General features: G+C 39.6%; 1 pseudogene; it reads left to right on the top strand.

The window, feature by feature from the left end:
- Positions 1–1,331: 1,331 nt before the first annotated feature.
- Positions 1,332–4,453, top strand: LOC118454578 (uncharacterized; annotated as a pseudogene).
- Positions 4,454–13,023: the final 8,570 nt, after the last annotated feature.

The following is a 13,023-nucleotide window of genomic DNA, read 5'->3' as shown; positions in this document are numbered from 1 at the left end:
TGGTTCTGGAGAAGAGTTTTACTGTCGGTTCAGGTGAAAGGATCAGAGGTTACAGCCTCTGGCACCGGTTAAAATGGAGGCAGCTCACAGGATGGCTGAGCAGCAGAGGTCTCGAGGGTCCTAAAGTGTAAAAGCATCAGTGTTAGTAACACAAAGATCACAGAATGGGATCATCCACACAACACTAACATCTAAATCCACGGCAGGAACTCTTCCAGTGTCCTGAAAAATCTGCGATGCTGAGATTAAAATCTGTCTGCTCATCTTAATGCAATATTTACTAAAGTCTGGCAGAAGTTTTACTGCTTTCCAGTCACTTAGAAGACGTGTGGATAGGTGGTGGGTTGTAGAGCAGACTGAAAGCTTTAGGTTCATCCTCTGATTAAAAACAGATACAAGAAGTATAACCCTGGTGTAAGACAGGAAACAGCAACACGGCAGCCATCTTTTTCCTCCCATGATGACCAGTGTCCCAGCAGAAGCTGGGGTTTGTTAGATCCTGTTCGATCCAGAGGAAACAGGCTAAAAGAGTCGATCGGGGGGATCATGGTTTTATTATGTGCTCGTTATGATTGAAGCTCTGGTTGTGTGTTAGAGACAGAACCTGCAGATTCCTCCACTCTGCCTCCTCCTCTGCAGGAATCAGCCTCTTGGCTGGTTTTATTCACCCAACGTGAATAAAATCATCAAACTAGTTCATTGTGAAAATGCCTGAAAATGGAGGAATAAATCTGTCAGTTACCATATAAAGTTTGAGTTTGTCAGTGTTTTACACGGAGACGGTCGTCAGATGTTGAATGTTTAGCATGAATGTTCCACATCTGGAGAAACCTTCAAGATTAAAGCCAGTGAAAAGTAAAGAGTTTCTGCAGCAGCCGCACTTCCTGCAAATGTGTTCTTTCAAAATAAAGTGAAAAGTCTAAAATTATATTCATGACAGGTTTAAAGGTGGAGGTGGTCACATGGTTTCAGTGGAATGTCTACGTGGGCGCGTCTGAGTGATTTTGACTCAGATTCGTGCAGCGTGGAGCAGTAAACACTTGTTTTTGTTCATCTGGACTCATGAATGATTCCAGTTAGCACATTTCCAGCCAATGAAACGTAACTACAGATGAAGACAAACACATTTAAGCTGCCTGACTCTCGAGTGTGGGTGCATGCTCCCATTTTCAGTCTGTTTTAGTTTTCAGTTTAGAGGAACGCTGCAAACTCACAAAAACTTCTTTTTTGTGAGGTTTTGTTGGCAGACTGATAAAAGCAGCAGCAGCTGGTGTTTGATGAGCAGACGTGTGTTTCCTGTTCTGTAATAATCAGCTTGTTACCATCACATAATGAACTCAGCCGTGACCAATGAGGCCGTCCTTGTGCAGTTCTCTGGCACCAGCGCTGATTCTGACTGTGACCTTCACCTCTGCAGGGTTGCCGCTGCTCGTGGCTGAGCTCGTGTTTGTCAGGCTGACAAAATAAAAGCTTCATCATTTCTGTGGCTGTAGAGGAGTCTGCTCTTCTTCACCAACAGGAAGTGAAACATTTCTCACTGATTCTGAAATCTTCACTTTTCTCACAAATTCACTGTAACACACACACGGTTGTGTTTTCATATCCTTGTGGGGACATCTATTTGACATCATGCTCTCCTCAGCCTTTTACTCTAACCATTAAGACTGAATGCCTAACCCTGACCTGACTGTCCCTGACACTAAAACCACATACTGAGTCCCAAAAATGTCTTCAAACTTGTGGGGACGGGCATTTTGGTCCCCACAAAGACATGTAAACATGTACACACACACACACACACACACACACACACAGAGACATTAATGACCTCACAGGTTCATGTTTGGGGCTTTTAGCATCTTTGTGTGTCGGTCAGATTTAATTCACTCTTGTTTTGAGGTTTTGTGCCTTTTTGTTTCATTCTTTGTGCGTTTATTTTTTCTTTAAGCCTTTCAGGACTCGTGCTGTTGGCTTTTTTCTGGTGTGTTATTAGTATTTTTAATTTCTAAACTTATTCTAAAACAGGGGTGTCAAACTCAAATACACAGTGGGTCAAAATTCAAAACTGGAACAAGGTCGCGGGCTAACATGAATATTTATTGAAAAACAAATCTTCCTCCAGCTTTAAGAATGAATCTCTTCTTATGGACTCAAACAAGTTTTGCTGAAAAACTGAATATGGAACAAGCAAAGCTTAATACTAAACAATATATATATTAGCTGTATAATACCAGTAGGCCATCTCTAATAGTAATTTGGTATGGCTTCGCGGGCCAAATGTAATTAGGCTGCGGGCCAAATTTATGTTTCAATGTATTTTTCAACATTTCAATGCAAGACCTTGAGTTTGTTGTTCTTTTGCAGTCCTGGAATTGATTATTTTGATCTTCAGACAAGGTCCACAAAAACTGCCTTTCTGTTACTACTCTATCCTAATTACAGGGTTCATCTTTTAGTGAGGACATATTTGTTGAAATAGCCATATAAAGTAGCTTTTCCAATGATCTCTCTCTCTTTTTTTTAGATGGCAACAGACCAGAGCACCTGAATGACACAATTACTCCGGAGCTTTGCCCTGCTGCATCAGCTGAAACATCGAGGCATCCACCTTACCCCTCCTCCTCCACGTCCACCACTATGTACAACCATTACTCCAGCTCTTACAGATTCCTTGGGAAAGATTTCCACTCCGACTGTCGCAAGAGGAGACGGAGCTCATCCAGAGGACAGGAGAAGTATGGTTAGAATTGTTGTGGAGGCCATGCAATTTCACTGCAGAAACCCTAAACATGCATCTTGTGAAGAGGTTGCTCAGATAAAAACCATAAACCGGTCCATGGCGCAAAAAAGGTTGGAGACCGCTGCTTTAGAGGAAACAAAAGACATCCTGTTAACAATTTTTAATTCACAAGGACCTGGAGCTGTGGAGAGACCTGATGTGGATGACTTCATGTGCCTCACATATATTTCTCAGTGGCAGCTTATCAACAGTTGTCCCTCACTTTCAGGACCAGTGGCCATTCTTGTTTACAAACTCACAGGTATTGATATCAGTGAGCACTTAAGTCAGACTCTCAAAACCAAAGGCAGAAGGATTGTTAACTATTTCTCCAGCCAGAAGCTCAAATGGAAACTTGGTATAAGTACACTTCTCCAGCAGATAGAAAGTGAGGAAGTTTTGACCAACAACAAGGTTGGCACAGCAGCTATGCTTCTCATGATGAAGTATTACAAAGAAAGCGAAGACTCCCTCTTTGTCTTAGCAGATGTAAGCTTTTTTCATACAGCTCTAGGTTTAATGCTGTTGCTTGCTGTTCTGTTTTTTGTTGTTGTTGTTGTTGTTGTTGTTGTTTTTTCCACTACATAAAATGTCTTGGTCCTTTATCTGGCAGGAAACATCTACCAGAATGTCCTTTGAAGCAGAAAGCAACCTGCCAATCACCCCAAGGCTGATTATGCTTGGTAAGAAGTTATTTATGAAATAGAGCTGATTAGACCATTTTACAATTTCTGTTTGGCACAGGAGCTTTTCGTGGAGACAGGTATCCAGTCTCTGTTTATTTAGCTCACATTTCTGTAATTTCCTTTATAAACCAAGGTTGTTGGACATGTGTCTCAGTGAATCCAGCAAAGTAACAATATCAAACTTCACATTACATATTACTGATCAACATGGTAGTCCAGCTACACTTACAGCAGAAATACTGGTCAATACTGATTTATAGCAGCACAAACTACAAACTACAAAATAACCATACAGTTGATGGAACTCCGGTAATTTAATTGGGCTGACTCTTTGTTAGGTGTGTTTAATGTGCAGAATAATTCCCAATTATGAACAATTATGATATGTTAACACGGACTACATAAGGCCATTAATAATTAACTGTAGATAGCTATTTGCTTTTTGTTTATCTAGACAGTGTGAAGAAGTGAAGCATTGAAATTATTTTATGTTGCATAATGACAATGTTGCCCCTATACATTTAAGGACAAAGTTTAATGACCGCCACTTGCTGGATGGTGAGTGCAGAGGGCGTGTAATTGTTGAACTGGACAAAGAGAACACCTTTGCTGATGCAATGTCAGTCTTCTTTGGTTCATTCTATGTATTGAACCTGGAATACCAGGAGTCAGCGTGTGCAGCATTGGAACTAATTCAGAGGTATGTTTGAACAGTTAGGTAATTGTGATAGATGATGAAGAAATTATCCCTAAGTAGGTCATTTTTTCACATCACAACTCAATGTTACTGTATGTTACTATTTATTGAGGCATGCTTTAAGTTTTTTTTGTAAGGATAAACCCTGAAGAGGGAACAAAATGTACCTCCAAGGTTGGGACAAGCAAAAGGACTGGGACCACTGTGAAGTGAAAGGTTGTTCACATTAACCCTCATGTCACAACTTTCCTCCAGCGGCTTACTGAATTTGAGTGGAAAACTTCAAATTAGGTAACTGTTGTTGCCATTTATAGTGAATTTCTTCTATAATTTAAGTGAACAATGTTTTGTTGTGTGTCTCCACAGACGATCCATGGCCCATGCTTTCTGGACATTTACACAAGGTGAACAACAATGAAGACAAGCTCTCTCACCATCTTGCAAGAAGCTGTCTCTGTCCAATAGGATTTTTTGAGTTTTCATCTTTTTTTCCTTCTTTTACCCATTTGTTAAAAGTTATTTCACACTTTTATTGTTACATGTATTGGCTCGCCCTACAATTCAATGAACTCAGTCCACAAAGCAAGGTCAGAGTTCAGTGCAGGTCAGTCAAGTTTCTTCACACCACACATGCTCATCCATGTCCTTGTGGACCCTGCTTTGTCTGGACAACGTGTATATAGAGGCAGAAGTGTGGGGCTTGATGTTCTATTCATTTCAATTCAGTTTATTTGTATGGTGCCAACAAAATTAATGCCAAGGCACTTCACAGTGTAGGTTTAAAACCCTACAAAATATAACTAAGAAAACTCATCACTTGAGCATATGATGTCTGTTATGATATGGATATGACATAACATCGCTATTGTTTGTACAGTTGTCTGAGAAAATACATAGGTTAAATGATTTAGTAAAATGTATATATACATATACAGTGTTGGGGAGTAACGGAATACATGTACCGCCGTTACATATTTAAAATACAAAATATGAGTGACTGTATTCCGTTACAGTTACCGTTTAAAAAGGTGGTATTTAGAATACAGTTACTTAGTTGAAATAAATTGATTATGCGGCGGTATTTTCCTGTTTCATATTGTGGCGGGTCAGGACCATTGACTGTAGAAAAGATGGACGACGCGACACCGCCTCCTACCATTGTGCAAAAATGAAGCCAAAATATCCCGCTTGTGGAGGCTGCCATCTTGCAAATTTGGAGCCAGATTATGCGCAGTAGTAACTACTAGGGGTGCAACGATACACAAAATTCACGGTTCGGTTCGATACTTTGGTGTCACGGTTCAATATTTTTTCGATACAAAAAAATGTTCATGCTTTTTTAATTTGTCATTTATTAAAATTATAAATATATATTTTAACTAAATTAACTAAATTTAATGTTGCTGAAACAACAAAGGGATAAAAAATAAATAAATCTATCTGATGTAGAAATCACTCATCTTTGGAAAAGAGAGTTTATTACAGAGAAATGGCTCTTTCCAAAATAAAAGCTATACTATACGCTTCTTCTGGGCTATATTCTCAGCAGCATATTAAACATATCAGGTCCCCATAAGGAGAATCATGTGCTATCGGCTGTCTAAATGACTCGGGTAAAGTTTGTAGCATGCGTGCTTGTTGTTTTTGTCTGCTTCCACTTGTCTTTGCACTAGGATGATGTCGGTGTAAATGTGCAGTCATATTCATTTTGTTCCCACTAGTGCTGTCAGCGTTAATCTGAAATGACGTTAACGCCACAACACGGCAAATCTCTGTTAACAAGCTACCGCGGATCTCCCCCGTGTGTGGGGCTAACACAGTAGTTCCCACCCATGTAATTTAGCATTGCGTGGTACAGCTGACATACTGTTTTACTTGTGTCCATGACACGCTTACCTTCAGGGTCATAATTCACATGAAGACCAAAATAGTTCCAAAGACCAGATCTGAATGAGGGTGGGGGAGGTTCAATTTGCCATGTTGCCACGAGCTTAGCTTCTGTCTTGCTAGCTTGCCCTACGCTCAGTGGATCTGCGCTCGACAGTGCAGCTTAGGTTTTAAGTTTTAAAAATCAGTAACAACATACCTGTTAAAACATGGTGCATAGCTACATTATCAGTATATTTTATGGGTGGGACCATCATGTCTCAACATGGTAGCAATTGGCAATTAATACACCGCTGCTTTTGCAAATGTATATTGAATTATTTTATTCTGCTGTTAGACCAGGAATCAAAAATGGAGTCCTCAATGTCAGCATCTTCTGCCCAAGCAAAGAGTAAGTGCAATATTATGGCTTGTTATTTCAACTTCTTAAAGATCTAAGTGTGTTTAAATGTTTAAATTAAAAAAATCTATTATAAAGTGACACTACAGCTTTGTTAATTACAAAAACAGTGAATATTACTTTTACCAAAAAGAAATGTAAAAAAAAATCAGGAACTAATTTTATACAAAATTGTTTATTAATTTCACAATCAACAGAACCTATGATCTCCATCATTGGGGACAGCTACATCCACCGTGGGGAAGCACGAGCGAGGGAGACCATCGGGACCAACCTAGGTCTGGATGCGCAGGTCCAGTGGTTTGGCAGTGGTGGGATGGTTTGGCAAAACCTGATCCCTTTTCTCTTCCAATGCCTTCGAGGAAGAGTGATACCTGATGTCCTGTTGATCCAATGTGGTGGAAATGACCTTGGCAATGTCAAAAGTGTCAGGCTTGTGGCAGCAATCAAGCAGGACTTGCGTGATCTCCACCAGCAGTTCCCGCAGATGAAAATTATTTTCTCTGCCATCACCCAGCGATGCCAGTGGAGGTGTGTTAATCCAAAGAAGGTGGACAAGGCTCGACGCTTTGTAAACAATGTGATGACTACTTTTATTCTGTCTGTTTGTGGTTGTATTGTACATCATCCACAGATAAAGCATAGAAATCCTGACCAGTTTTTGCATGATGGAGTTCATTTCACCCCTTTGGGAAATGATGTATTTTTAAATAATATTGCCTTGTGTCTGAAAGACCAAATCCAGTAGGGTGATGCTGGCTTTGGACTTTCCACTAACATTTTGGCAGCAAAATCTGAATCGGGAATTATATTCTTTATGCTGTTTTTTTTTTCCTTTAAACTTGTTTGTTAATTTTTCTTTAAATGCCAGAGGAGCCATCACACTTTTCAGTGATTTCACAATTATTCCCCCTGTTCTTTCTTTTGCTGTCATTCTCTTCTAAATTTGTTACTGCTGAATGTTCTTGTAATAAATATTTTTTAAATAATCTCTGACATGCATGATTTCGATTTAATATTGGATTTTACATTCAGCAAATTTTCAGACTGTTTAGAAACACCATTGCTTTTCATTACACTGTTTTATTGAATGCTGTTAAAGACAACATGCAAGAAAATTCCATCTACACCTTTCATAAAATAAAAGAGAAGCTGCAGTCTACGATTAACAAGTTAGAACTTAAATACATGGCACTTTATGCTAGGAAAGTGAAATAACAGTAAAAGCTGCATGTAAGTTCTATCATTAGCAGGATAACAATTTTAAGAGAAGCCAATTATATGTATATTGAGACAGTGACTGTTGTCCTCAACATATTACTGTTCCATGCAGTTGCATGTTTCTCTTAAGAAACATAATGTGGTGTTTTAGCCTTTGTATTTTTGAAATTCATTGTTATTCTATTAATTACTAAAGAAAGACTTATATTGTTAATTTGGGGTGGCTGTAGCTCAGGAAGTACAGCTGGTCATCTTCTGATTGGAAGGTTGGTGGTTTGATCCTGGCTCCCCCCAGTCTGCATGCCAAATATATATATATATTTTTTAAAAAGTCAGTATTTCAAATAGATGGCATGTTCGTCGTGTCATTAACTGCCACTGAGGTCTCAATCTGAAGACGGCTCCTAAAAAAATCACAGACAGAGGAGAGAATAATTAAAATCAGTTTGCTATGAAGTTTATTCTTCAAACCATAAGTCCTTATTTTCTCTGCTTTCCTGTTAATTGTATGACATTTAGCACATTTTGTTACACAATTCTACTAAGCTGATAATTGGTAAGGATTAATTAGTGTGTCTGTGAAGTTTCTCAGTCCACCAGGTCATCGTAGTCTAAGGATCTTGGAAAGAAAAGCATGTGGACTTCTTTAAGTGTCTTGAAGACGTTTCATGTCTCGTCCGAGAAGCATCTCATCTGCATGTCCAGTGAACCTAGAACAGAGGCAGACAGACAAGCGCAAAAACTTGGATGAAGGAAATTTGAGAAGGACCACTCCCTGACTACTTCTTTATATTACATTATCCACAGTATTTAAACATAAATACATTTAATCTGAGTAGTAAAAAGGAGCATTTTGCTTTCTTTTCAACATATGACAACAGAATGACAGCCCATCTTAGTTGAAAGCCCACTCACCACAACAAGGTGCGGGCCATGAGTGGGAACACAGGACAAGACATACTTGGCAAACAAGACAAACTAAGACAGGACAAGATACAGATATACATATACTTCATACTAGTGATGGGTCGGTCGCGAACGAAATGGCTCTTAGAGCCGGGTCTTTGACGTGAACGACGCGAGCCAGATCCTTATCGCCAGCCGTGTTTTTTTTTCTCTTTCTCTCACCCTCTCTCTCTCTCGCACTTTTTTTCCGCTTCACTCCGCATGCGAGCCTTGTGCTTTATGCTGGGAAGAGGGGGGAGGTGCCAGGGACAACAACGTCACATTAGAAAGGTATAGTAATCATCCACAACTATTTTCAGTTGCAGATGATAAAGGATTCAGAAAGTTTATTCATGCAGGTCCATATGACAGAGAATATTCATGTTCTTTTTGTTTTCATATTATAATTTATATTTAATTGTGTTGTGGTTTGCAGTGTTTTCTGTTGTTTCACTTTAAATTTGTAAAAGGAAAAAGCTGAAAATTTAAATAGTTAAAAGTTGAAATGTGAATAGTTGATTTTTGTATTATATGATTTATTTATTACAGGCCCCTAGAGACAAAGCACATACAAACTTCAAATCACGTATGAACCCTGAAGCACGTACAAACCCTGAAGCACGTACAAACTCCAAAACACGTACAAACTCCAAAACACGTAAAAACTCCAAAACACGTACAAACTCCAAAACACGTAAAAACTCCAAAACACGTAAAAACTCCAAAACACATAAAAACACCTACAAACTCCGAAGCACATAAAAACTCAAAACACGTACAAAACACAATAGAAGTGCTCCAGGATGCTAGGGGCAGTGTTGAGCTTTTGTTACCTAGTGGCTACACAAGCCAGGAAGTACCAACGACCAGATTTGGTGTGTGGTAGTAACAGGTAAATTAACATTTTTTTTAAAATTATTTGACTATATATGAATATGAATGCTTATGTATAAATACACAAACAATACACATATGCTTTCATGCTTTCAATTGTGTAATTTAAGTGATCTAGGTAGCTCTGTTTTGGAAGTTCAGTTCATGCTAGAAATGTGTTTTGGAGTTTGTATGTGCTTTTTGGAGTTTGTACGTGTTTTGTCTCTAGGGGCCACCGCATATATTTATAAATAAACATATATAAATAAAACCACTTTTTTTTTTACATTAGTAATTCCTTTTGTGCATAATTTTATATTATTGTTAATAATAAACAGTGTTGGGACTAACGCGTTATTAAGTAACGCGTTACAGTAACTACGTTATTATTGTGGTAACGAGCACGGTAACTAGTTATTATGCCAAAATCAGGAACGCGTTAGTCGTTACTGGGATTTAGATAGGGTCGTTACTCGTTACTTCGTGTGGTGGCTATCGCGGAGCTTCCACAGATTCAGTAACATTAGCAAGTGGTGGAGGCCAGCAGGTGGGTGAGGGAAAGGGGACGCAGAAGGAAAAGAGACCCGAGGCGGCCGCCGGTCCAAGTGTGAACTGAACTTCTTTGCTGCACAGCTGCCTCTTCTTCTTTCATTCTCCCCCCTCCCTCTCCCGTTTCTACTTCAATCATGAAAACTGATCAATGATCAGCTGATCGGCTTTTCTCTCTTGTTTGTTTATCGCACACTTTGCGCCAGAAACAGGAAACCAGCCAATGTCGCGTTAAACAACAGCAGCACGTTTAAGCTTGATCAGCTGTTGTTAGAATTTATTTAATATTAATTTCTAGTATCAGCTGATGTTTGCTGGAGCCACAGCTGCAAAAAAGCTGCTGGTCATGATGTCGGTTTGGTTATCTGGTGAGAGGGAAACATGAAGATGAAACCAGGAGATGTCCTTACTGAATCATCAGAGCTGTGATGGAGAAACAGGTTTACCTTTTAGGTGACATGAATGAGTTGAAGGGAAGTTATTAACTGTTTCTGAGAGACAGATAACCACAGGATCCTTTTTTAGGTAGCTGACAGCTGGTAACTGTGCAGGTGCGGATCTAGCAAAGTTTTGCCAGGGGGGCCAGGTAGGGCATTAACAGGGAGAGGTGGGCACAAAGAAATACTTTTCTTTCTTATTCTCATTTAAAATGTCTAGCTTTTAAAAAATAATTATCTGAATCTTACAACAAAGGATTGATAGATTGATGCATATATACCATCAAAACAGTGTACATCACTGTCACAACAGCGTTTGTTTTCATTCAAAGGCTTTATGATTTTTCCTATAATGGTGGGCCAGTCTCTAGTCAAAATGCCCGGGCCGATTTTTTGTCCCAGTCCAGCCCTGTATGCAGCTCATCTGCAGTCTGGTGTTACCTACATCTTGTTGTTACGTTGTCGTTTGTTCAGTCAGCCAGCCATTCATTCAGTCAGCCAGCCAGCCATTCATTCAGTCAGCCAGCCATTCAGTCAGTCAGTCAGTCCTTCATTCATTCAGTCATCCAGCCAGCCATTTCCTACCTCTGTTCTGTTTGTTCACTCCATCGCAATAAACACCAACCTTCACCTACCTACCTGTGAGTCCAGCGTTTGGGTCGTCCTTCTCATCCACTCAGCAACCCCTGACACCACTGAATGGTGAGTCGTGGTCATGTGTCGTACCTCCGACCTGTCACAAATTCATATCAGCAATTACAAAAGTAGCAAACAGTGGCAAGAGACATTTTTTCTGTTTCTTCTGCTGATGATTCAGTCCTGGTTATGCGGACTGTAAACCATGGGCAGCAGAGGAATAACTGGCAGTAACTGATAATGACAGCTAGGACTGAACAACTAGTGATTTATTGTAATTTAAATCAAAATTTAGTTATATTCTTTGACCATATGTTTAGTTATATATTATATATATTTCAATTCTAATCTAAAATACAATATATGTTCGAGCAATCTGAAATAATGTCAATAAATTATTCAGCCCTAAAAGGCATCAGGTATCGCCCATTACTCTCCATAAAAATGGATCAGTTTGGTCATCTGTCTGCGAACCAACTTGCCCGTTTTTGCCATTTCATTTTCTCTTCTTGCTAAGTGACTAAATCTGACTTTGCAGTACCATGTGGAGGCCATTTTCACAAGTACATGAATGTGGTTCACTTCAACACGTGTCAAGCATATGGCTTTGAAGATGAGGAAAAAGGTTTTTTTTCAACACATTCTTCCAGAACCTGGGTGACAATGGTTGCTGTGACTCCACGTCCACTGGGTAGCTGACCTCCATTGGTTTTGATTTCCCTCTGAATGCATTTTTCTGTTGTGATACACACAGTAACCATGTCTGGTGAAGGTTTTTGGAGACCACCTCTGTCTTTCTGCTTAATAAAAGCTTTGGTTGTCAAGGCCTGTGAACAAGGCAAGCAGGTGATTTTCTCTTTGATCTTCTTTACTACAAATCCTGCGATGTAGCTGATCACTGCCTCTTTGTATTCAGACAGGTTGCATACATCTGGGAGGTCAGGAATCGAGTGATCTTCAGGGTCATTTACTTCCACAAAGTGCACTTCCATTCTGCGAGCAACATTTACAGCTGCAGATGTTGAATCAAGAATGTATGTGTTGTCTCGAAGTAAACAATTGCCTGTACCCGTTTTAACTTGGTGCCTAACAAGTAAATGTTTGTAGGCTCCCCTGAACTGTCTGGCATTAGGATTGTCATTGTGCCCACCTCTTGCTCTTATGGCAGAGAAGAAGAGCTCTAAGTGGTCCTGACTCAGTTTGTAGGTCAGAAGATACCTGCATGGGGCATCGGTAGTCATTTCCATGACTCATTGACAGCCACAACCATGAGGACCAAGGCCTGGGTGGCAAGTGTGTTGTCAATTTCACCAGTGTCTATATCTACATAGCCATGGAACTGGTCCCCTGCAAACTCAGTCATCTTGTGGATGTACATTTCATCCATCATTAGAGCACAGGAATCTGTACAGACAATGCAGGCAAGTCCTCTTTTTCTGTCTTTTCCTGTCCTTCAGTGTCTTTTCCTTTCAGAGGCTCCTGCACAGAGATTGCAGTTGATGGCTGCGAGTCCTCTTTTTCTATCTTCTCCCGTCCTCCAGTGTCTTTTGCTTCCATAGGCTCTGATTTTTGCATTTCATTTGCTGTGGTAGAATTCTGTTCTTTTGGCTCCTGTGCAATGTTCCCTCTAATTTTTCATGTATCTGAGTAAACACACAAACTCCCTGAGCGGTCCCTTGGACCACTGTGAGCAACATTAGATGTGCTCTGTGGTCACACCAGCATCGAATCCATCCAAGTTACATGCTTTATTAAAATAATCAAATTATAGCATTTACATTTATGTTAGACTACTTTTAATTAAGTGCTTTAGCCCACATAACATGAAATAAAATATAATTCATGACCTGTGTAGTATGTTAACACTATTGGAAGTAAAAACAACTTGAACACCAATTTTAAAAACACAATGA

This window comes from Neolamprologus brichardi, chromosome 11 (assembly GCF_056152115.1).
Source record: "Neolamprologus brichardi isolate AB-2024 chromosome 11, ASM5615211v1, whole genome shotgun sequence".
Taxonomy (NCBI): domain Eukaryota; kingdom Metazoa; phylum Chordata; class Actinopteri; order Cichliformes; family Cichlidae; genus Neolamprologus; species Neolamprologus brichardi.
The sequence above is the reverse complement of the archived record's forward strand: the minus strand, read 5'-3'. Positions and strand labels throughout refer to the sequence as shown.